At 43.9% G+C, this 27,089-nt stretch overlaps 1 non-coding gene across 1 annotated transcript; it reads left to right on the top strand.

Moving 5' to 3' along the window:
• The first annotated feature begins 163 nt into the window (after window positions 1-163).
• Window positions 164-27,089, top strand: LOC137433632 (uncharacterized). The gene is made up of 3 exons (XR_013624835.1): window positions 164-188; window positions 1,532-1,679; window positions 27,003-27,089. It is a non-coding gene; the product is annotated as an uncharacterized LOC137433632 (transcript).

Here is a 27,089-nt window from a genome sequence, read left to right as displayed (position 1 = left end):
AACTGGAGGCTGGAAATGCCACAAAAATATGAACAAGGTCCCCCATCATTCCCACTTCCCCTCAATACTCTCCCACCACCCTCCCCTTTCCTTCTCCACCTCTTCCATACTCCTCCCTCCTTTTCCTTTCCTCTCCCATACACAGCTCACTTGTACTCCCACCGTGCAAGACAAAACATCCCTTTAAGGTATTTTCAGCGTTATTTGTCTCTACCCATTTAATTGTTGTGCATTTGTAAAGTTTGATGGGATAAGCTTTAGGTTGTGGAAGTCTGTGTATTATATATTGTTAATTTATTTGTGTAATTTTCTTTTAAAACCAAAGCTGGCTCCACCATTATCTACTTATTACGTAAGTCATGAATACCGCATTATTTGTTTTACACCCCATCCATCCTTCCTCCCCCTTTATCTTGTATCTTTTGCAAGTACCTCGCTTACCTTCGTTTATTTAATCAATGATATTTCACATCGTTAAGTAACATTTTCACATGAAATATTATATACATATTTCACATGTAATATTTTCATATCTATCAAGCAAATGCTACTTTATATGAATTAGAGCGGCACTCCGTAGAGCGCATACCTCCACCAGGCTGAACAGTTTACGTTTTGTATCCAATGACAGGTCGGATCTGGATTCGGAACTGAACCAAAATCTAATCGACTTGTTCTCGTCACCTATCCAAACCATCCACCAAATAAGTCCAAATCCGTGCATAACCGTTTGAGATATCATGCTATATATCGATTTTGGTCCGATCACTCAATGGTGAAGAATCACATAACAAATTTCGGATTTAAAAAAAAGTGATTTCGGATATTCACCAAAATCTAATAGTTTCGTCATTGTCAGACACCCGACCTGTCCATCAAATTTCATCCAAATCCGTCCATAACTTTTTGAGATATCATTCTATATATAGTTTTTGGCCCAATCACTCAATGGTGAAGCATCACTAAACAAATTCTCAGATTTTTCAGTGATTTCGGATCTTCAACAAAATCTAATCATTTCGTCATTGTCATGCACCTGACCTGTCCACCAAATTTCATCCAAGTCCATACATAACCTTTTGAGATATCCTGCTAACGGACAAACAGACGAGGGTGAAAACAGAACCTCTGTCCCCCTTCGGTAGCGCAGGTAAATATCCGTGAGGATCAACCAAAGATTTTGTTTCGTCAATTTTTTTTTATTTCCCCCCTCCCGTCATTTCCCCCCCTCCCACGCAGTGCCCCCAAGAAAATGAAAAAGAAATACCTTGAATAATCAACCTACGTATTTCTTTACTGTTTTATTTTACATATTTGCATACGTGATAAATAGATGGCCAGTTGCACTGGGTTTCACATATAAATGCAGTAATTTATGATGCCATCACCTGATATCGTAAAACCCGAAAAAATCCCTCCGGGAATCTTTTGTCACGTCATCTAATAAGAAAATGAAAAGGTAAGAGCAACCTGTTAAGGAGAAAAATTCACTCCACCTGCTCACCTTCACTGCGGGTCTATTATGATTCAGTGTCCAGGTAATCGAGACGTCCCTGCAGGAACAACTACAGCAGGAATGGCCATGAAAGGAATTCCTTGGGATGCATCAGAACATGTGGAGGAGAGTTTGAAGGACAAGGCACGGAGGAAAGTCCGGGACAACCCAATGGTGCCCATAGGTAAGTGTTTTATTTTCACGATTATTTACTTATTTACACTAAATCGGTGTGCCGAGGTCATATAGTCAGGGTGTGTGTGCTCCATGACCAACTAGAAGGGTACTCCGTAGAGCGCACACCTCCGCCAGGCTGATCCGTTTACGTTTTGTATCCCATAACAAGTCATATCTGGATTTGTATCTCAACCAAGCTCGAATCAACTTTTTCTTGTCACCCAACCAACTCATCCACCAGGTTTGGTCATAATCCGGTGACAACGTTTTGAAATACCATGCTATATATCATTTTTGGCCCGATCTCTCAATGGTGAAGAATCACTAACAAATTATCGTATCCGTATAGTCACTAAAATCGAATAAATTTGTCCCTGTCACACACACAACCTGCCCACAAAGTTTAGTCCGAATCCTTCCACAACTTTTTGAGAAAAACGGCTCAGAGCCAAGCAAACAAACAAACAAGAAAGATGTCGTGCATAGCACGATACTTGCGAAATGCCTAAAATAAGTAAGTTGTTGGCCGATGATGACCTCAAAAATAATTGGTGGTTGAATTCAGTGACCTGGTATTTTTTCTTTGTATACAAGATCGAGGCTCGTGTAAGAGCCAACATTAATGAGAAAAAAAAAAACGGACACATAAGACATAACAAAGCGAACGGGAGACAAGATGGGGAGAGAGGGGGAAGCACACAAGCACAACATTTGAGAGCAGGGACATCGGGAGATCTGTGTGAGGGAGAGGACTTAGGGGGAGGAGGCGTGGGAAGAAGGATGGGGGTGTGAGAGGTAAAAACACACATGGACACAGCGAGGACTTCCAGGAAAGAAGTTGGTATTTCAGAAAAGTGGATCTGCGGTGAATTAACGGGGGTAGAAAAGATCAAGGTTTTGGATGTGGGAATTTAAGAGATGGTGGTGAACAGCTGTTTTAAAGACCTGGAGTGAGGAGCGGGATTGAAGAGAGTGAGGGAGTTTGTTCCAGAGGCGGGAGAAAAGAGGAATGAAAGAGTGAAGGTGAGCAGCGAGTCTTGATTTTGGCAGTTTAACCATAAGAGGGTTGCTGGCAGATCTTGTGCGACCTGTAGGAGTATCTGGGGGACAGAGCACAGACAGGGCTGGGGGGGCTAGGCCAGAGAGGAGTCGGTAGAATACAAAAGACCACCAACTTGCCTGTGGTGAGTGAGTGAAAGGCCCTCAGAGTTAGCTTCATCGCGGGAGATTCCAATGATTCTGAAACCTTTGGTTTCAACAGCGTGAAGTCGAGCTATGTGTGAGGCAGGAGCACCAGCCCAGAGGGGATAGCAGTATTCCATTGAGCTGCTGATGAAAGCCTTGTATGTGGTGAGGAGCTCAGGTGTGTCAAGGAAGGAGTTCACATGACAGAGGATGCCTAGTCGGCGACTGGCTTTGTAGGCCAGCTTGGAAATGTGGTTTTCCCAGGAAAGATCATGGCAGATTGTGAGACCCAAGAGCTTGAGTGACAGAACTTCTTGGAGAGGATTGTTGAGAAAGTAGATGGGAGGGTTGTCCAGACGATCTTTTCGGAGAGACATGGTGAGAGTGTGAGATTTACCAGGATTGAAAGACATGTTCCACTTGTTTGACCAGTCTGTGATTTTGTCCAGGTCTACAGAGAGTGAAGAGGCTGCAGACTGCCAATCAGAGGGATGAGGTATGGAGCGGCAGAGAGTGGAGTCATCATCAAAGAGATAGAGAGGATTTCCCAGAGAGTCCGAGAGCTCATTGAAGAAGACGAGAAAAAGCACAGGGCCCAGAAAACTGTCTTGGGAAACTCCAGCCTGAACAGACAGGGGAGAAGAGAGAAATCCATTCAGGGCCACATGTTGACTACGACCAAGAGAGGAAGTCCGCAAGCCATGCGTGGAGATTTCCATGGATACCATAGGAGGAGAGTTTTGTGAGCAGAGCTGGGTGCCAGACCGTATCGAAGGCACGTGATATGTCAAGGGAGACAGCTCTAATTTCCTGTTTGACATTGAAGACTTCCATCCATTGTTAAGACAGCAGAAGCAGCATGTCCAGAGTAGAGTGACCCAGTCTGAATCCAAATTGGTGATCAGAGATCAAGCCATTGGAGAAGAGGAAGGATTTGATATCCGAAGCAATTATGGCTTCCATGATTTTGCTGATAATTGGGAGCAGGCTGATTGGTCTGCAGTTGCAAGGATCTGTTTTTGCACCTTTTTTGTGTAAATCGGTAATGTTGGCTGATTCCCAAGTTGATGGCAGACGACCTTGAGCAAAAGAGAGGGTGAAGAGAACAGAGAGAGTGTGTGAAAGAACGGAAGAGCAGGATTTTAGGACCCGTGGGCTGATGCTGTCTGGTCCAGTTGCAGAATCAGAGTCGAGGATTGACAGAAACTTCTCCACCTTGTCAGTAGCGAAGGACACCGAGTCCAGGAGCAGCTGGGTACGAATGGGTACGGCGGGTACAGAAATAGAGACGGGTTGGGACACAATATTTTGAGGCAAACACAGAGTTGAGCCATTCAGCTTTTTCACGAAAGGGGTCAGCTGTGTAGCCATTTGAGGTAAGGGAGGGGATGGAGGGGGAACAAACACCAGAAACAGATTTGACAAGATGCCACCAGGATTTGGAAGAGGGAGACAGGTTTGAGAGTTCACTCTTGAGAGTAGAGAGATATTGTTTCCTGGCTCTCCTGAGGGTAGACACACACTTGTTCTGAGCTTTGTGAAAGGAAATGAGATTGCCTTCCATTGGATTTGACTTCCATGAGGTGAAGGCAAGTTGTTTCAGGGCAACTGCCTCACCAAAAGATTCCATGTACCATGGACGGGAGGAAGGGTATGACAACTGAAGACGAGATGGGATAAATCTGTGCATGAGAGAGAGCAGTTTACTTTGGGAGAATTCCCAGGATGAGTTGATGTCAGAGGCAGGAGATATGGGAGATCAGTCCAGATGATTGATGGCTGCTTGAAGACCATGCCAGTTGGCCTGATTGAAATGCCAGACTCGTCGGCACCGAGGAGGCTCTCTGAGAATGGCCAGAGAGATGTCCACTTTAACAAGCACATGATCAGAAGAACCGATTGGAGCAGAAGAAGAGCAGCAGACATTTGCAGGGAAATTTGTCATAACCAAGTCTGGAAGAGAAGATGCTCTATTGACTGATATCCCGGTCGGGAAATTGACAGATTGTGTCAGTCCCAGTGAGTCGCAGAAGTCCTTTGCTGAGGTGCCATGGCTGGTGAGAGAGGTACCCACACCCAGCCAGCTGGCATGATGACAGTTGAAATCACCACATATGAGGAAGAGAGAGTTGAGATGAGTCGATAGAGGTTGGTCCATGTTATCAGACAGCGAGATGTGGATGGAGTCATCACTGTTTGGTGGACTGTACAACACACATGAACAAAAGGTGGGAGCGAAGGGAAAGCCGTAGCCAGAGGTACTCTTGGGGGTGAGGTGGAGAGAGGGCAGTGCAGGGAGAGTGAGGAAGAGAGTTTTTGATAAAGATAGCAACTCCACCTCCAGAATGAGGCTCAGGTCTATCATACCGGAGGAGGGAGTAACCAGGGAGAGATATTAAGGAATCAGAGACATCCTGAAGGAGGAAAAGTTTCTGTTAAGCAGATCAAGTCTGATTTGTCAGAAGCAACCTGTATGGAGAGGTCAATCAGGTTTGAGCGAAGGCCCCGGATGTTTAAGGTCCATATCGTTAAGAAAGGGGAAGGGGGAGCATCTGATACAGGACAGGGGAGGGAGGGCAGGGTAAGATGAGGAAGAGGAGGAGGAAGTAGGGAGAGCTGTTGATCGTGTGTCAGAGATTTCAGAAGAGCTAGGAGAAAGGGAAGCATGAGGAGGACAAAAGGTTTGATGGTGATTTAGTCAGGTTCACTATGTTAACAAATATAATTTCGTTCAAAATGTTGGTAGATTAGCAAAACTATACATTTTTGGAATATTCAGAGCATGAGGAATCCAAAAATTAATGTTTACATTTGCGTAGACACCTTTGCGAAAATGACACTCAGGACAGTGATGAAGATAGTCAGGTTCACTATGTTAACAAATATAATTTCTTTCAAAATTTTGGGATTAGCAAACCTGTACATTTTTGGAATCTTCAGAGCATGGAGAATCTGAAAATCAATGTTGGCATTTGCACAGACACCTGCATGGCCGCCATTTTGGATTTTGAAAATGGCCGCCAAAAATACATATTTTGCGCGATCTCGGCTTCTAGTCAACCTAGAGACTTAATTAAATATGCTAATCCTATGTTTTCTGGGTCAAGGAATCCAATAAAGGCCTCAAAATAGTGCTCAGGATTATAGAAAAGCAACAAACAAAGGTAATTGAAAACCATTGTCTTTATATTTGTGATATAACTGTATTACATCATACATGATATTGCAAGTCCTTTGAAGTTATAGGTTGTTATAGAAAGTTGTAGGTAGTATCAGATTGAACTATAAGTCCTATACACAGGATCTACGAGGTCTATACCGTTCAGGAATATGCTTTTACAGATCTTCATCACTGTCCTGAGTGTCATTTTCGCAAAGGTGTCTACGCAAATGTAAACATTAATTTTTGGATTCCTCATGCTCTGAATATTCCAAAAATGTATAGTTTTGCTAATCTACCAAAATTTGGAACGAAAAAACATAGTGAACCTGACTAATTGTTTAAGGCACAGTGAGGTGTTGTTTGAGGGGGGGGGGGGCAGAGCGAGGAAGAAGGTTGGAGGAGATGGAGGTTAGAGTTGGAAGGGAGAGGAATTGGGGAGGACGTTTTGAGGAGGATGGATGAGGGAGGAGAATTGGAGAAAAAAGGAGGGTGGGGAGTTTTGAAATGGAGGGGTTAGGGGGGAATTTAGGAGGGGAGGGTTGAGGTGGGAGTTTCGGAGGGGAGGGGCAAGGGGGGAGTTTAGGAGGGGAGGGGTGAGGGTGGAGTTTAGGAGGGGAGGGGTGAGGGGGGAGTTTAGGAGGGGAGGGGTGAGGGGGGAGTTTAGGAGGGGAGGGGCAAGGGGGGCGATTTGAAAGGGATGGGTGAGGGGGGAGTTTAGGAGGGGAAGGATGAGTTTGGATTTTAGAAAGTGTTGGACAATTCATGGAAAACAAACATTTATTTCAAAATGAGTTTCTTGTGATTTTCAAGTCAGAGATCCGTTTGAAAACGTTGGAGGAGGGGTGGAATGCAGGTGAGTTTCAGGAATGTTGGAAGGAAGAACTGCAATAGATTGAATTTTCATTTGAAATGAAGAGATTTGGTGAGCAAATCGAAAACAACCTTTTAAAGAAGAAAAAGAAAAGTATGTTGTGATATACAACAGAATACAACACTTCAGGGGAAAGTTTAAACATTTTTAAACAAAACGAAACTTTAAAATCTGGGGAAATTCCCTAAATGAGGGCATGAAGGATTCCTAAGGGGGGTTAAGTATTCCAGCACAGGTTCAGAAGCAAGAACAGAAGAATAGGAGATTGACAGCCAGGAGAGCAGAGAGCGAAGGAGCAGGGAGGTGTATAAGCAAATCTGTTAGTACGGGAGGAGAGGCCTACTTTTAAAATTCTTTGTTAATATGTTTTTTTGAAGGTAAGGTGAAAGTGGATCAGAGGAAGAAGGATAAAGTTGAAGAAGTATGGTGAGAACTGGAATTGGAAAGGTGTCGGCTGGAGAGGATTGAGTTATGAAGGAAGGAGAGAAAAAAAACGGGTGAGGCGAAACACATGGTCGAAGAACGAACGAACACGGGGAGAAGGAAGTTATTTATTTTTTTTGAGTTTTTTTTGTTTGTTTGTTTTATTATTAAGACTTTAAACAAAGGATAAGATGTTTGGGGAAGTATGGGGTAGAAAAAAGACTGGAAAAAACAGTGAGAGAACGAAAGTAAATGGACCAAAAACGACCGCCGATAGGAGATAACAAAGCCTCGAGGCCTGGAAAACCAGGCCTGAAAAATGCGGCAGGTACCAACCGATGATTATACACAGGTATGCACGATTTACATCGAGATCTAACTAGAAACACACAAGGCACTCACACCGTAAAAAAAAAGTTTTGACAAAAATCCAAATGGCAAAAATTCTTAACTTTGGTAGCGTGGAGAGCTTGGAAAACACACGACCTCGCCGGCAAAACCGGAAGCAGATGTCCCAAATAATCTTATGCAAATAATTGTATGCAAATAATCTTAAAATTTCAAGTCACTCGGATGAAAATTGAGGATTTTAGAAATCTGGCGGATGTTGATCTTTTGGTCTATGCTGACCTCAAAAATAGTTGGGGGTTGAATTCAGTGACCAGATCTGGAAATCCTCTTCAAATCCCAAGTTAATTGGATGAAAAATGAGGATTTTAGAAATTCGGCCTATGTTGACCTTTTGGCCAATGTTGAGCTTTTGGCCGAGGTTGACCTCAAAAATAATTGGTGGTCGAATTCAGTGACCAGATATGCAAATCCTCTTAAAATATCAAGTCAATCGGATGAAAATTGAGGATTTTAGAAATTCAACAAAGTTGGTGACCTTTGGCCTTTGTTGACCTATTGACCTTTTGACCCTAAAAACAATAGGCTTCTTGCTTATGACCAACTCCACCATTTGGTGAATATCGGTTGAAAATTGTGACCTGTAGGCGACTGACATACAGACCAACAGACAGAAAATCTTCTATTCGATTTTCGCAAGTAACAAACAAGGGTGAAATGTGAAAACCTAACCTCCTTTCACATATGGTGGTGGACATAACTGGAGAGTTCATTGAACACGATACCCCACGCAGTGTTAAAGTATACACTTCAATTTAAATAAAATAATGACAAGTACAGAAACATTCAAAGTACACCGCCCCCATGCCAAATAATTAAATATCCGACAGCGCGGCATTGCCGGGGCGCCTCCGGCACCCGGCAATGCCGCAGTGCAGCTCATCGAGACTGCATTGGGAGGGAGAGGTGTACAATAATTGATTGATTAATTGTATAATTAAATTCAATAAAAGTTTCTCACAAAATATTTTCTTAATCAATTGGCTAATAGCATAACGAAACCACTAGTGCTTCATCCGAAGATGTATCTTTTAGAAATTTAATTAAACTAGGGCGTGCCCGTACGTGGGTGCAAAAAAACATGCGTGCAAACAACAACAACAAAAAAAAACTTTTAAACCACGTGGCAGTAACGACCACAGAACCCCCCCCCCCTCTATTTACATGAAATGGTTTGGTCCATTCGCAAAGCCAAAGCGAACGGCTTGCGAGTACGGTAGAACCCCCCCCCCCCCTCTATTTACATGAAATGGTTTGGTCCATTCGCAAAGCCAAAGCGAACGGCTTGCGAGTACGGTGACCATACCTTGGGAACCACTTGTCCGATTAATTTCAAACCTTGAAAAGGCACATCCTCGGGTCCCCAGCAATATACCTGGCAAGTTTCAAGTATATCGGACCCGTGGTTGTCGAGAAACAGCGGTCACAGACAAACACACAGACACACAGAGATTACTGGAATTATAGATAGATAAGTCATTAATAAATAAAAAAATAATTAATTGATTAATCAATAAATAATTAATCGATTAAATGATTAATTAATAAATCCAAAATATCCTTGATAGCCACATCACTTGGTCACTGTCATGTCCAAATATTAGCTTCCTAGCTCAAAAGGTTCCTGAGATATTGGCCAAATGAGAAAGAAAATAAATAAATGATTAATAATGAAAATAAATAAATAATAATCATTAAAAAATTAAATTATTAATCAATTCGGTCATAGATCACATAAACCACCACCATTTCATCAGAATCTGTAACTTAAAAAAAAATTTTTTTACTCATTAATTGAATAATTAAATAATTAATCGATTCATTGATTCATTGATTAATTAATAAATCAAAAATAGCCTTTGCAGCCAAATCACCTGGTCATTGGCATGTCCAAATATCAGCTTCCTAACTCAAAAGGTGCCTGAGTTAATGGTCAGAAGAGAAAGGAAATTTGATTAATTAAATAAGTACTTAATTAATTGCTAATAATTAAATAACTCCTCAATTAATTGATTAATCAACAAACAAAAAATACCGTTTTTGGAAAAAGACGCTCACTATTGTGCCGACATTTCAGCTTCCTAGCTCAAAGGATGGCTGAGATATCGCCCGGACAAACAAGAAAGCAAGAAAACAAGAAAGCAAGAAAACAAGAAAGCAAGAAAACAAGAAAGCAAGACAACAACCCGAGTGAAAACTGAGTACTCCCTATCAGCGTGCGTCATTGCCAAGCCCCCTTCGGTGCCCGGCAATGATGTTATGCAACGCCTGGAGATGGCATAGGAAAGGTGCGGTGTACAATATTAAAGATCAATTGATATATGTGGGAAAATTATGCACCCAGATCAGGAATCGAATCTAAGTCCTCTGGTGAATCATACCAGTGCTCTGCCATCTGAGCTATCTGGGTGACACCAGACCAAGTATGCAATTCGACAAAACAGATGTGCAGTCTGCCTGCATTTTGGACATGTAACTAGGAGAAGAACCCGAGTTAAATAACCATCCTGAAAGTGCTGGGTAGGGCTAGACGGTTGAGAGAACAAAGGGAACAAAAAGCAGGAGACGTGTGAGACACAATGTGATGTGAGACACAACAGACCTTGTGCTTCGACATCATCGTGAGAGATTTCAATGATGTTGACACAGCTTTCGATTCCACAGAATGCAGGAGACACAGATGTGATGCAGGGGCAGCAGTCGTGGGCAGAGCAATACTCCATCGAGCTATGGCCAAAGTCTTTGTAGGCTGTGAGGAGTTCCTGATTACCCCGTGCACGCAAGCGAGAAGCAGAGCAAAGCAATTGGTTCACTTCTGTCTGTCCCTCCGTCAATCCAAAAATGTCTGTTCATGATCGAGGAACAAATGAATTTCAATTGAATGTTTTATTTTGAACACAAATCGGAAAACTAACCTGTAATTTATCAGAACTGTGGCTCTGAATTCGTTCTGATCATGCATGTGCAGAGAGGAGTGTGATATTTTCCTTGACGAAATAATTTTGCCAAGTATGTTGGTCTGTAGTTTCTGTTTGTCTGTCTGTTTTGTCACACAATTTTTTTGTCCACAGTTTCCAAACAATCATTCTGAATTTTTTTGTGTATGTAGGTGAGTGACCGTCCAAGGACAGTAACACACGTTTTTGGTCAGGATCCAAAACCAGAGACAATATTTTAAAATGATTCTTCACCATAGAAAGACAGTGCCAAAAACTATATACAGTCGTGGCCAAAAATATTGGCACCCTTGCACATTTTTCAAATAATGCACTATTTCTTCCAGAAAATTGTTGAAATTAAAAAACTTTTGGTATCCACAAATGTATTTGTTTGGTTTGCAGTGGAACAAAACAAAAAAGCTGAAAAAAATTACAAAATCTTAGCTTATTCCACACAGAAATCCTAAAATTGCCCGAACAATATTATTGGCACCTTTTAGAAGTTGTTAGAAATAATTAGATTTCAAGCAGGTGATTCACCTTTACTTTGGAATTGAACTCACCCATGGTGAGTTACAGATGCCTGCAATATAAAAATCACTCATTCAACCGGTTTGAATAGAGAAAAGGCATCATTCTGCTGTTTTGTGTCACTGTGTGTACCGCAATGAGCATGGAGAAAAGAAAGAAACCAGAGAATGTCTGAGGAGGTCAGACACATGATTGTCACCAAGCATAGACAATTTCAAGGATACAAGTCCATCTCCAGAGACCTTGATGTTGCTGTGTCCACCGTACGCAATGTTATCAGGAAGTTTAAGGCCCATGGCACTGTAGCCAACCTCCCTGGACGTGGCCGCAAGAGAAAACTTGATCGTAGATTGCAGCGAAGGATTGTTTGAATGGTAGAGAAAGCACCTCGATCAACTGCCAAACAGATTCAAGCTGACCTTCAGACAAAGGTGCGACAGTTTCAACTCGCACATTCTGTTTCCAACTCAATGAAAGGGGGTTCTGTATTAGGAGACCCAGGAGGACCCCACTGATAAGAAAGCCCGACTAGAGTAGGCAAAACACACCTGAACAAGCCAAAATCCTTCTGGGAGAATGTCCTGTCGATGAGACCAAATTAGAGCTTTTTGGTAAAGCACATCATCTCCATGTTTACAGAAAACAAAATGAAGCCTTCAAAGAAAAGAACACCTTCCCTAGTCAAACATGGAGGAGGTTCAGTGATGTTTTGGGGTTGCTGTGCTGCCTCTGGCACTGGATGCATTGAACGCGTGCATCATGAAATCACGACATTACCAAGGCATTTGGAGCGCAATGTTCAACCCAGTGTCAGAAAGCTGGGTCTCCATCGAAGGTCATGGGTCTTGCAGCAGGACAATGCCCCCAAACACACTTCAAAAAGCACCCAGGAATGGTTCAAGCCAAAACGCTGCACTGTTCTGAAGTGGCCAGCAATGAGTCCAGATCTAAATCCCATTGAACACTTGTGGGGAGATCTGAAAACAGCAGTTGGGACAGGGCACCCTTCAAATCTGGAAGAACTGGAGCAGTTTGCACAAGAAGAGTGGGACAAACTGCCAGTAGAGAGTTGTAGGAAGCTCATTCATGGCTATAGGAAGTGCCTGACTGCAGTTATTTTGTCCAAAGGCTGTGCTACCAAATATTAAGTCGAGGGTGTCTATAATTTTGTCAATGCAATTTCTTTTTATTCCCTGATTTAAAAGGACATATTAAGTTCTGAATCAAAAAGAAAAATTCTGAAATATTAACAGTGAAATAAAGAATTGTGGAGACCAAGTACTTTTGGCAATTTCAACTTACTTTTACAGGAAATTGTGAATTATTTGAAAAAAGTGCAAGGGTGCAAATATTTTTGGCCACGACCTTACAGCACAATATCTCAAAAAGTTATGGATGGATTCAGACAAAACAGGTTTGGTGTGCAACGTGGAAGAATTGTTTCCATTTTAGTGAAAATCCGAATCTGGATCCAGACACAAAAAAATGTTGATCTCTTTTTTTTTTAGTGATTCTTCACCATTCAGAGTTTGGACAAAAACAATATATAGCACGATATCTCAAACAGTTGTGCACAAGTTATGACAAAACTAGGTGAACGAGTAGGTTAGATGACAAGAACAAGCCAATTAGATTTTGGTTTATGTCCAAATTCAGATCCGGCCTATCAGTGGAATACAAAACGTAAATTATTCAACCTGGTGGAGGTACATGCTCTACCGAGTGTTGCTCTATGATTGATTTATAGTTTTACTCTGTCTGCGTGTCTGGCAGTGAAACAAAATTGTAAAATCATTCCAAACAAGTAGCTTACTGGTTTTAAGAACGTCATAAAGGACACAAACAACAGGCACGAATAACTAATGTAACGTGTCAGATAGGGTGTTGTAATAGCCACTGTGTCAATGGTGGGAAACTTCCGGAATTTTTTTTTTTTTAAATACGACTTTAGCAATCTCTATTTTATTTCAATTTAATTAGTCTATACTTGAACCACTGGTGTGTACCCCGGTTTAGAATAGGTACACCGTATCCCTGCGTGTCGTAAGAGGCGACTAAAAAGGGTTGGCATCAGGAAGGGCATCCGGCCAGAAAAACATTGCCTCAAAAAGAGAACCATGACAATTACAACTACATATGGGCAGGGTACAGCCCGGAGTACCCCGTGGGGGACCCCACTCTCTCTCGTCAGTGGGGAACCCGATCGAAGCAAGGGTGGAAATCACTCCATTTATGACGACGAAACGTCTGATTGTCATGGTTCTCTCCACATGAAGTGGAGATCGGTTTCTGAGGTTAGGGACATGGAATGTAGGGACAATGACAGGGAGATCAGGAGAAGTGGTGGAAGTATTGGTCAGAAGAAGAGTGGACATATGTTGTGTGCAAGAGACGAGATGGAAGGGAAGTGGTGTGAGAATGGTGAAGGGTAGGCAGGGACAGAAATACAAGTTTGTGTGGCAAGGGTGCCTGGAGGGGGTGCATGGCATTGGTGTCCTGTTTTCTGAAGAGTTTGTAGACAGTGTGGTGAGTGTGACTAGAGTGAGTGATAGGTTGATGATGGTGAAAATGATGATTGGAAAGCTCTTGCTGAACGTCATCTCGGGATATGCTCCGCAGGATGGTCGGAGCGATGAAGAGAAGGACAAGTTCTGGTGTGCAATAGGGAAGCTGTTGGAAAACGTGAAAGATGAGGAAGTTGTTGTGGTAGGAGGAGACCTAAATGGACATGTGGGAAGGAGTAGGGACGGTTTTGAGGGACTTCATGGGGGTTACGGATATGGTGTGAGCAATGGAGAAGGTGAAAGGATTTTGGAGTTTGCTGATGGAGCTGATTTGCAGATTTGTAATACTCAGTTCCAGAAAGAGGATAATAAGCTTGTTACATACACGTCACGTGGGTCGACGACAACCGTTGACCACCTGATGGTGCTTAGGCGAGATAGGGGGCACCTCCGGGACACAAAGGTGATCCCGGGGGAGGAGGCTGTTTCACAGCACCACTTGGTTGTCTGTGACATAAGGGTGAAAGGTGCGAGGAGAGCTCGGCGGGTGAAGTACCAACCGAGAATGAAGGTGTGGAGGTTGAAAGAGGTGACAGTAAGGGAGGCATTAAAAGAGAGGCTGAGTAGGGTAGAGGATGATGTGGTTGAGCTTGAAAGTGGTTGGATGTCAATGAAAGATAGTCTGTTGGGAGCCGTTGGTGAGGTATGTGGATGGACAAAAGGACAACCGAGGCACTCGGAAACATGGTGGTGGGATAATGAAGTTGGAAATAGGATTGACGAGCAGAGGAAGAAGTTCAAGGAGTGGCAGAAGGTTTAGGGTATGGGGGCAGAAACAGCAGAGCATGAAAGTTATAAGGCAGCCAAGAAGGCTGCAAAGAAAGGGGTAGCAAAGGGGCAGGAGGCATGTAGGAAAATGTTCGGAGAACGCTTGGATTTGGAAGAGAGCGGTATTCAGGATTGCAAAGCAGATAGCGAAAGAGAGGTGTGATGTGATGGGGTTGAATTGCTTGAAGGATGAAGTGGGACAAATCGTTGTGGACCCAGATGGAATTAAAGGAAGATGGAAGAGATTATGGAAATACTGTTGAATGCAGAGAATGAATGGGATGGCAACATAGAGAGTAACCCAGTTTTAGGACCGGCAGAGAAGATAACTGAGAAGGAAGTTGAGGAAGTGATAAAAGCAATACAACAACAACAACAACAACAGGCATTTTAAGGCCATTTTCCCTGCAAGAGCGGGGGTTAGCCTTGCGGTCCCCATGACAATCTTCTCCATTTTGCCCTATTTTCTGCATCTCCCCTTGTTAACCCCCTTGCCCGCATTTCTTCTTCGACCATCTTCAGCCAAGTCTTTCTCGGTCTTCCCCGTCCTCTACTTCCTTCGACATTCATTTCCATCACTCTTCTCAACCAGTCACTTTCATCTTTCCTCAACACATGACCAAACCATCTCAAACCGTTTCTCTTCACAGCATCAATCACAGGATGAAAGCGATAAAATAAATAAAATAAAATAAAATAAAATAAAAGATTTTAAAAAACGATAAAAGCAATGAAGAGTAGAAAAGTGGGAGGGCCAACGGGAGTTGTGGGAGATATGTTGAAGGCAGCAGGAAGTTGGGGTGTGAAGAGAATGACAGATCTGTAATCTGGTGGTGAAAGAAGGCCGCATTCCAGTGGATTGGGAACTGAGTACCCTCGTCCCTCTATACAAGGGGAAAGGTGACCCTCTGGACTGTGGCTCGTATCGAGCGATAAAGTTATTGGAGCATGGAATGAAGGTATTGGAAAGGGTGTTGGAGAGGAGGATAAGGAAGAAAGTGAAGATCGATGAAATGCAGTTTGGATTTATGGCAGGAAGAGAAACGAAAGACGTGCTTTTTATTGTAAGGCAGTTGCAGGAGAAGTACATGGAGAAGAGGAAGAAGTTGTTTCTTGGGTTTGTTGATCTGGAGAAAGCATTCGATAGGGTTCCACGTGAAGTAGTGACATGGGCATTGAGGAAGTTAGGAGTGGAGGAATGGTTGATCAGAGTAGTGATGGCAATGTACAAAAGAGCGCGCACAGCTGTAAAGACGAAGGACGGGAACAGTGGTGAGTTTGAGGTGAAGGTGGGAGTGCATCAGGGGTCGGTATTAAGTCCACTACTATTTGTAGCTGTGATGAAGGTGCTGGCTCAAAACGTAAAGGAGGGTTTACCGTGGGAGTTGGTGTATGCAGATGATCTGGTGTTGATTGCAGAAAGTATGGATGGACTGAAGGAAAAGATGAACAAGTGGAAGGAATGTATGGAAACAAAAGGTCTGAAGGTGAATATCGGAAAGACGAAGGTGATGGCAAGTGGTAAAGCATGTGGTGAGGTGGAAAGAACTGGGAAGTGGCCATGTGCTGTGTGCAGGAAGGGTGTCGGAGTGAATTCCATTCAATGTACAATGTGCGCTGAGTGGGTTCATCAAAAATGTAGTGGTCTGAGAGGGTCATTAACCAGTGTGGCAGCTACATTCAAATGTAAGGTGTGCACAGAGGGAGCTGCAGTTGGAGGAAATGTTGAGTTGGATCTTGGAGACGGCGTGAAGCTGGAAGGTGTGAAAACATTTTGCTACCTAGGAGACACGCTGAATGGAGAAGGTGGATCAGACTCGGCAACGGTTGCTAGAGTGAGATGTGCATGGAAGAAGTTTCGGGAACTGAGTGGCGTGCTGATGAGGAGGGGAGTGTCGTTGAAGCTGAAGGAAAAGGTGTATGCTGCATGTGTGAGAAGTGTTATGATTTATGGGAGCGAGACATGGGTCATGAACGTAGAGCAGCAACGAAGGTTGGAAAGGGTGGAAATGCGAATGGTTCGGTGGATGTGTGGAGTATCGTTGAGAGAGAGGAAGACAAATTATGAATTGTGAAAGATGATGGGAATAGAGCTCGTGATTGATGATGTGAAGATAAACAGGTTGAGATGGTTTGGTCATGTGTTGAGTAAGGATTAAAGTGACTGGTTGAGAAGAGTGATGGAAATGAATGTGGAAGGAAGTCGAGGACGGGGAAGCCTGGGAAAGACTTGGATAAAGATGGTGGAAGAAGAAATGCGGGTAAGGGGGTTAACAAGGGGAGATGCAGAAAATAGGGCAAAATTGAGAAGATTGTCATGGGGACCGCAAGGCTAACCCCCGTTCTGGCAGGGAAACAACAACAACAACATGCATTTCAAAGGCCATTTTCCCTGCTAGAGCGGGGGTTAGCCTTGCGGTCCCCATGACAATCTTTTCCATTTTGCCCTATTTTCTGCATCTCCCCTTGTTAACCCCCTTCCCGCATTTCTTCTTCGACCATCTTTAGCCAAGTCTTTCTCGGTCTTCCCCGTCTTCTACTTCCTTCTACATTCATTTCCATCACTCTCCTCAACCAGTCACTTTCATCCTTCCTCAGCACATGACCAAACCATCTCAACATGTTCCTCTTCACAGCATCAATCACAGGCTCTATTCCCATCATCTTTCGCAATTCATCATTTGTCTTCCTCTCTCTCAACGATACTCCGCACATCCGTCGAACCATTCGCATTTCCACCCTTTGCAACCTTCGTTGCTGCTCTTCGTTCATTACCCATGTCTCGCTCCCATAAATCATAACACTTCTCACACATGCAGCATACACATTTCCCTTCAGCTTCAACGATACTCCCCTCATCATCAGCACGCCACTCAATTCCCGAAACTTCTTCCATGCACATCTCACTCAAGCAACCGTTGCCGAGTCTGATCCACCTTCTCCATTCAGCATGTCTCCGAGGTAGCAAAATGTTTTCACACCTTGCAGCTTCACGCCGTCTCCAAGATCCAACTCAACATTTCCTCCATCTGCAGCTCCCTCTGTGCACACCTTACATTTGAATGTAGCTGCCACACTGGTTAATGACCCTCTCAGACCACTACATTTTTGATGAACCCACTCAGCGCACATTGTACACTGAATGGAGTTCACTCCGACACCCTTCCTACACACAGCACAGGGCCACTTCCCAGTTCTTTCCACCTCACCACATGCTTTACCACTTGCCATCACCTTCGCCTTTCCGATATTCACCTTCAGACATTTGGTCTCCATACATTCCTTCCACGTGTTCATCTTTTCCTTCAGTCCATCCATACTTTCCGCAATCAACACCAGATCATCTGCATACAACAACTCCCATGGTAAACCCTCCTTTACGTTCTGAGCCAGCACCTCCATCACAGCTACAAATAGTAGTGGACGTAGTACCGACCCCTGATGCACTCCCACCTTCACCTCAAACTCACCACTGTTCCCGTCCTTCGTCCTTACAGCGGTGCGCGCTCTTTTGTACATTGCCATCACTACTCTGATCAACCATTCCTCCACTCCTAACTTCCTCAATGCCCATGTCAATACTTTGCGTGGAACCCGATCGAATGCTTTCTCCAGATCAACAAACCCAAGAAACAACTTCTCCTGCAACTGCCTCACAATGAAAAGCGTGTCTGTCGTTCCTCTTCCTGGCATGAATCCAAACTGCATTTCGTCGAACTTCACTTTCTTCCTTATCCTCCTCTCCAACACCCTTTCCAATACCTTCATTCCATGCTCCAATAACTTTATCGCTCGGTACGAGCCACACTCCAGAGGGTCACCTTTCCCCTTGTATAGAGGGACGAGGGTACTCAGTTCCCAATCCACTGGAATGCGGCCTTCTTTCACCACCAGATTACAGATCTCTGTCATTCTCTTCACACCCCAACTTCCTGCTGCCTTCAACATATCTCCCACAACTCCCGTCGGCCCTCCCGCTTTTCTACCCTTCATTGCTTTTATCTCTTCCTCAACTTCCTTCTCAGTTATCTTCTCTGCCGGTCCTAAAACTGGGTTACTCTCTATGTTGCCATCCCATTCATTCTCTGTATTCAACAGCATTTCCATATATCTTTTCCATCTTCCTTTAATTCCATCTGGGTCGACAACGATTTGTCCCACTTCATCCTTCAAGCAACTCACCCCCATCACATCACACCTCTCTTTCGCTATCTGCTTTGCAATCCTGAATACTGCTTTCTGACCCTCTTCCGAATCCAAGCATTCTCCGAACATTTTCCTACATGCCTCCTGCGCCTTTGCTACCTCTTTCTTTGCAGCCTTCCTGGCTGCCTTATAACTTTCATGCTCTGCTGTTTCTTCTCCCGTACCCTCGCCTTCTGCCACTCCTTGAACTTCTTCCTCTTCTCGTCAATCCTCTTTCCAACTTCATCATCCCACCACCATGTTTCCGAGTGCCTCAGTGGTCCTTTTGTCCATCCACATACCTCACCAACGGCTCCCAACAGACTAGATTTCATTGACATCCAACCACTTTCAAGCTCAACCACATCATCCTCGACCCTACTCAGCCTCCCTTTTAATGCCTCCCTTACTGTCACCTCTTTCAACCTCCACACCTTCATTCTCGGTTGGTACTTCACCCGCCGAGCTCTCCTCGCACCTTTCACCCTTACGTCGCAGACAACCAAGTGGTGCTGTGAAACAGCCTCCTCCCCCGGGATCACCTTTGTGTCCCGGAGGTGCCCCCTATCTCGCCTACGCACCATCAGGTAGTCAACGGTTGTCGTCGACCCACCTGACGTGTATGTAACAAGCTTATTATCCTCTTTCTGGAACTGAGTATTACAAATCAACAAATCAGCTCCGTCAGCAAACTCCAAAATCCTTTCACCTTCTCCATTTCTCACACCATATCCGTAACCCCCATGAACTCCGTCAAAACCATCCATACTCCTTCCCATATGTCCATTTAGGTCTCCTCCTACCACAACAACTTCCTCATCTTTCACGTTTTCCATCAGCTTCTCTATCGCACACCAGAACTTGTCCTTCTCTTCATCGCTTCGACCAACCTGCAGAGCATATCCCGAGATGACGTTCACCAAGAGCTTTCCAATCATCATTTTCACCATCATCAACCTATCACTCACTCTAGTCACACTCACCACACTGTCTTCAAACTCCTCAGAAAACAGGACACCAACACCATTCACGCCCTCCGGGCACCCTTGCCACACAAACTTGTATTTCTGTCCCTGCCTACCCTTCACCATTCTCACACCACTTCCCTTCCATCTCGTCTCCTGCACACAACATATGTCCACTCTTCTTCTGACCAATACTTCCACCACTTCTCCTGATCTCCCTGTCATTGTCCCTACTTTTATGGCCCTTAAAATGCATGTGGGTGTTTGTTGTTGGTCTATACTTGAACACTGTAGAACACAAATCGCCTTCTTATCACTTCTAGGAAACTCCAGTTTTGCAGTACTTTCAATGACAATGACATGTTAAAGGTGGTTATATAGTCCGGGAGCCGTGGGGTCGAACCTGGTTTTGTCGGATAACGTTTTTTTCTCTGCTGTTTCCTGTAGCCTGGGGGTAGATCAATAAGATTCAGGAGGGTGCCCGGTGAGATCCCTTGGGCAACTCAAGATATTAACCCCTTCATGCCCTATGTGCCCAAATCATAAAAAAATGGGAACTTCCCATAATTTCATGGTGAATACTCACATCAAATTTGCTGTCTCTGATATTTATTCACACAGTACTTAATGTACAATCAAATATGATTCAAATTTGAAACAATTAACCCTTTTCTAGCTGTTCCAAATCAGTGAATTTCCACAATTCTGCTTACACGCTTTAGAATCTCGACATTTTGTAGACCAGAGTAAATGAAGAGAGAAATCTACAGAATAATGTCACAGTGACTATGAGGAATTTTGAACCTTTCTTAACCCTTATCTACCAACCCACAATAAACATGTATCAAATCACGTTTATGTACTACAGGGTGGCACAAAACGTGTCCCTGTCCAAAATTTGAAACGAGCAAGGACAAGTTCTGGAACCTACTGACAGATTGTTTTGTGCTGTTCATGTCCTACAATACATGGTAGAATTAGAAACACTGGCATTCTGATAATGGCCTAGTTCAGGCTACTTGGGTCTTGAGCATCCTATCCTGAAACATGCACAAAACATTGTGCAAGCTAAGCCTTTAACCTGACAACTGCATCTCTTGGAGTTACAAAGGGGTTCACTTTTGCAGCCGCATCTGATCATTTCCAAAATGTAGTCTGGGGCAAGTTTGGCATTTTCTGGTCGATTGGTTGGGCTCAGTGACCTGTTGATTGTGTCTTTCTTCCATCCAAATTCTTCTGGGTTCAGAGCTGGTGGAGGATTTACATTGAGGGTTCGCCACAAAATTGCCTGAAAGTGGGCCCTCTTCACATTTTCAATAAATGCTTCTCTCGTTGGCGGAAGAGCAGCCAGGTTTGGTGCAGACGTATGACCTTTTCCATTCTTTTCCCCCCATGCAAGCAGCCTTGTGTGTGACATGTCCTTGCTGCCCTCTATGCCGTAACAGGCTGAGATGAAGCCAGTGGCTTGATTAATGACTTGTTGGAGCGGTGCGTCCACATTGCCTATGGCCGATAATTCATATCCAGCTTTCAGGGCTTTGATTACAGAGCCTTTTCCAATGCCAAAGTAACATGCTACAGTGTCACATTCTGATATGGCATGGGCAGGTAAAAGGTTCTTTACAATTTATTGATGCTTAGCCAGTGTTGACTTGATGTCCACTATTGCCCTTTGTTTGCTTGAGGATTCCATGGCCAGTGGCACTTCCAGTCTTGCCAATTGGTAATGATGAAGTAGCAATACGAACACATCCATGTCATCACAAACCAGAGACTTGATGGGCTTCTCCAGAACACTCCAAGACTTGTTGGACAATGATGATATCGACTTCTTCATGATGAGTCTCTAGATCGTACCGGCTCCTTCTTTCTTCCTTCTTGATTTCGATGGGACAAGGGTCCTCCCCTGTCACAACCAACTTGTGTTTCTCCATGCTCCGAATATGGAAAAGCCTGTCCTGAGTCAGTTCATCACATAAGTCGGATAAGCTGTTTCTTGTTTTCAACAGATCACTCAAGCTTTTGGGTCTCACTATCTGCCATGATCTTTCCTGGGAAAACCACATTTCAAATCTGGCCTCCAAAGCCAGTCGCCGACTGGGCATCCTCCGTCGTGCGAAGTCCTTCCTTGGCACACCTGAGCTCCTCACCACGAACAGGGCTTTCATCCGCAGCTCAATGGAATACTGCTCTCCCCTCTGGGCTGGTGCTCCTGCCTCACACCTAGCTCGTCTTCACGCTGTTGAAACCAAAGCATTCAGAATCATTGGAATCTCCCGCGATGAAGCCAACTCCAAGGGCCTCTCACTCACTCACCGCAGGCAGGTTGGTGGTCTTTCCGTCTTCTACCGACTTCTCTCTGGCCTTGCCCCCCCCCCCCCCCCAGCTCTCTCTGGGCTCTGTCCCGCAAATATTCCTACAGGTCGCACAAGATCTGCCTGCAACCCTCTTATGGTTAAACTGCCAAAATCAAGACTCTCTGCTCACCTTCACTCCTTCACTCCTCTTTTCTCCCACCTCTGGAACAAACTCCCTCACTCTCTTCAATCCCACTCCACCCTCCAGGTCTTTAAAACAGCTGTTCACCACCATCTCTTATCTTCCCCCATCCAAAACCTTGATCTTTTCTATCTCCGCTAATTTCACTCCAATTCCACCTTTTTGAAATACCAACTTCTGTCCTGGAAGTCCTTGGTGTCCTTGTGTTTTATACTTCTCCCACCCCCCCCCCTTCCCACGCCTCCTCCCCCCAAGCCCTCTCCCTCCCACACATCTCCCTGCTCTTAAATGTTGTGTGCTCTCAAGTGTTTGTGTGCTTCCCCTTCTCTTGTCTTCCGCTCCCTCTTTTTATATATTTTGTTTGTCTGGTTGATTTGTTTGTGAAGTAAATGTCAGCTCTTTCACGAGCCTCAATTCAGTATACAAAAAAAAGAAGAAAAAAAGAAAAAAAAAGACAACCTTCTGGGCTGGAAGCTTCATTGTCCGTAGCAGATGATGTTTCCTGCTAACCCCTGTCTCCTTGCCATCCCTCGTGACGGACTTTATACTGTACTCATGGTACCTGTCAAAGATGAGGTAAACGTCACTGTCTGTCAGGTATGAAGTTATCCACTTCTTGGCATTCACAATGAAATCGGCTACTGTGCCATCTGCTGGCCAATGGATGGTCCAAAGAAGGGCTGATCCATCTATGACAGTGACGTTTGCATCACCAGCATTCCTCCTGGAGACTTCAACCTGGAGCAACCTCTTGAGTGTGGACTTGGCTTTACAAATCCACATTCCATCCTATGTGAACATTGCGGTTGGGACAGGTGCAAGCTCATAGGAAAGGACATCCTTCACGTCAATATCGCGGTCACTAGATAACAATGCGATGACCCTTGAGTAGATGGTATTCAGATCATAGACTTTGGAGTGACCAACTTGGACAGATTTGCTTGTTGCTGCCATAGTCACCACTTTATTGGGGATGGTATTGTAAAATCCCTCAGGCCAGGTCTTCTCAAAATCTTCTAACATTGCCTCTCCAATGTTCACGGCATTGTCTACCTTGACTAGCTTCCCACTGATAATGTTGACAATACTCCCCCCTGGATGTGCCTTTGGATCCAATGGATGAAGGCATGTGTCGAGTTTCTTTCGAAGTCCAGCCCTGTCCTTGGCGTCTGCTTCTATCCTTGCCTTGGCCTCCTCCTTGTGATACAGTTGAACTGTGGTGGTATTCGTCTCCTCTTCTTCCATTTTCCTCATATCTGACTCAATCTTACAGCAGATGTGGCGGCTCAATGCCCAGATCTTCAAGGCTTCTGACTTCAGGGTTATTCCAATGATTCCCCCTGCACTATGACCGTATCTCATGAACCTTGATTCTATAAATTGGTCGCTCCACAAGCCGTTCCATATTCCGCGAATGTGTCGTGTCACATGTTGCCCCTGGAGAAAAAGCCTTTGGACATGAGGGGGAAGCTTCTCCATGGAACGAAGGTAGTAGAGTCCATATCTGGCATAGTGTACATGGCCGGCTGCGAAGTAGTAAGGCATCATCTTTCGGAATGTGGCTAGGTGGAGAAGCCAGTCACCCTCACGTTCAGCCCTGATGTATGACATCATCAACAATACTGGCTTCACCAAGACCTCAACCCACAGTTTGACGGTCCTGCTCTGGCTTGCAATCTGACATAAAGGGGTTACTATCTTGAGTTGCCCAAGGGATCTCACCGGGCACCCTCCTAAATCTTAATGAGCTACCTCCAGGCTACAAGAAGCAGCAAAGAAAAAAAACTTTATCAGACAAAACCAGGTTCACCAAAATTCAGGCCTTTGGCTCCCGGACTAATAAGACTGCATCAACGGTGCTAAACTTCGGGAATTTTTTTATATGACCTTTAAAATTGTCATTTTATTTCAATTGAATTATATACTTCAAAACTGCATGGGGTAAGGTGTTCTATGAACTCTCTAGTTCATTTATTTTTTAAAGATTTGGAATGACGGACAATGTCTAGACTGAGGGTGACTTCAGAGGCCAGCTTTGTTGTATAGTCAACCAAAGAAAGGTATAGGCTGTTTTCGAGGCCTAGGAGTTCAAAAATTCACAAATATCCAACTACAGTGCCTTCAGAAAGTATTCACACTTTATTGTGTCACAGCCTGAATTTTAAATTGATTATATTGACATTTTTTTGTCACTGATCTATACATAATACCCTAAAATGTCAAAGTGCAATTTTTTTTTCCAATTTTTGAAACAAATAATTTAAAATGAAAAGCTGAAATGTCTTGAGTCAATAAGTGTTTAACCCCTTTGCACAGCAAACACTCCAAATTCAGCTCAGGTGCATCCAATCTCCTTTGATCATCCTTGAGATGCCTCTCTACAACCTGATTGGAGTCCACCCTTGGCCAATTCAATTGATTGGACATGATTTAGAAAGAAACACACCTTCTATATAAGGTCCCACAGTTGACAGTGCATATCAGAGCAGAAACTCCACCATGAAGTTCAAGGAACTGTCCGTAGAACACCGAGATAGAATTGTGTGAAGGCATAGATCTTGGGGAAGGGTATAAAACAATTTTTAGTGTTGAATGTTGCCAAAAGCACAGTGAGCTCCATCATTAGGAAATGGAAAAAATATGTGACTACCCGGACTCTTCCTAGAGCTGACCGACTGACCAACCGGGCAAGAAGGACCTTGGTCAGGGAGCTGACGAAGAACCCAATGACCACTCTGACAAAACAATACAGTTCCTTGGCTAAATCTGGAGAACCTGCTGGAAGAAGAAGTCTCTGCAGCCCTTCACAAATCTAGGATTTATGGGAGAGTGGCCATAAAGAAGCCACTTCTGAAAAAAGGCACATGAAAGACTGAGAGCATGAGGCAAATATCCTGTGGTTTGTGTTACGGATTCGTCACTTCCGCCTTTGTTGTTATTATATACTTGTAGGATTTATTTTAGTTTCAGGTAATATTGTTGTTAAGATTTATGTGTGAAATGGAGATGACTTTAGTAGAAGGTAAAAAGAAATGTTTGTGGAGGAAAAAGAAAAAACGCGGAAAAGAAACCGGAAAAGTAGAGTGGAGGAGATCGGCAGGGAGAGGAGACGGCCATGAGAGAGACTGCCGTGAGTCGCATCGAGGCTGCGAGTGGACTTTTTAATATTGGTCGCGAATGAGTTGAGGCTTCCCGTGAAAGGGATTGCCCGCGACATCGTCCTATATTGCGATTGCAATTAAACCTGCGTCTCAGGTTTTGTTACCAAACGTGAGCTATTGTTGGTGGGAAAGCAAGCGCCTACATTACAGGCCGATCTGCCATTTTGTCCTCGAAGAGGCCGTCCACTTGGTGCATCTTGTTTTGTTGTTGGGATTCCCATATCGGCATCATCGTGTGGATCGCCGTTGGTTTCCATATCGGCTTAATTTCCATATCGACATTACCGTGTGGAGTGCAGTTGGTTTCCATATCGGCTTAATCGTTGGACTTGGGGCGTGGATTGCCTTCACGTTTTGGGGGATCGTTACCATGCCGCCAGCTGCCCGACCTCCCACCTCGTAACTCCTCGTCCGCAACCGCGCCAATACCTGTCTATTGTTCTTGCTATTCTGCACGACTTCGACCTTCACGCAGCGTGGGGATTTGTGCACGGACTTTGGGGAATGTTACATTCCACTCACGTTTGGCGTATCGTGAGTTTATTGCTTTGAGAGCATGGGGGAATGATGGTACCATCATATGTATTGTTCTTTTGATGCACGTGATATTTTCATTGTGCTTTCTTTAAGAGTGTTATTATTGTGTATGTGAGAGTTTTTAATACAATATTACTTGTTTTGTTCTACACAATTGCATTGGTGTGGTTTTACCATGGTTTATAACACTCAAAATATCAGATCTTTCTGCCGCGTTCCCTCTTGAGACTCTGAAGGGCACCGTAACCGGAGTTTGGGGAGGTAACATGCAACATTTAAAGAAATGGAATTTTACTCTTTGGCCTGAATGCAAAGCGCTATGTCTGGCAGAAACCGAGCACAGCTCATCACCCATCTAATACCATCCCTACCCTGAAGCATGGTGGTGGCAGCATCATGCTATGGGGATACTTTTCAGTGGCAGTAACTGGGATACTTGTAAAGATAGAGGGAACAATTAATGGAGCCAAATACAGGCAAATCCTTGAGGAGAACCTGCTTCAGAGTGCAAAAGACCTGAGACCACAGCGGAGATTTATGTTTCAACAGGACAATGACACCGAGCATACAGCCAAAGCAACACTGGAATGGCTTCAGAACAAGAATGTGAAAGTCCTTGAGTGGCCCAGCCAAAGCCCAGACCTTGATCCCATTGAAAATCTGTGAAAATACTTGAAGATTGCTGTTCACCAACACCACCCATCCAACTTCACAGAGCTTGAGAAAATCTGCAAGGAAGAATGGGAGAAACTCCCCAAATCCAGATGTGCAAAGCTGATACATACCCAGGAAAACTTGAAGCTGTAATTGCTGCCAACGGCGCTTCTACGAAGCGCCTATTGACTCAGGGTTTGAATTCTTATGTAAATTAGATATTTCTGTATATTCATTTTTAATTATTTTGTAAAATATTCTAAGAATAAAATTCCACTTTGACATTTATGGGGTATTATGTGTAGATCAGTGACAAACAAAAGTCAATTTAATCCATTTAAAATTCAAGCTGTAACACAACAAAATGTGAAAAAAGTCAAGGGTGTGAATACTTTCTGAAGGTACTCTATTTTCTGAACTGTGCACGTACATGAAAAGTTATTTTTAACTTAATTTAAAATCCCTATACCTGTCCAGGTTTGCTTGGTGGTTGCATTATCTTGGGGCAAAGTCTCAAAACCATGAAGAACATAACTGACAGAAGACCCGAAAATCTGTCACCGA

The sequence above is a fragment of the Myxine glutinosa genome, chromosome 10 (assembly GCF_964187855.1).
Source record: "Myxine glutinosa chromosome 10, kmMyxGlut1.1, whole genome shotgun sequence".
Classification (NCBI taxonomy): domain Eukaryota; kingdom Metazoa; phylum Chordata; class Myxini; order Myxiniformes; family Myxinidae; genus Myxine; species Myxine glutinosa.
The sequence above is the reverse complement of the archived record's forward strand: the minus strand, read 5'-3'. Positions and strand labels throughout refer to the sequence as shown.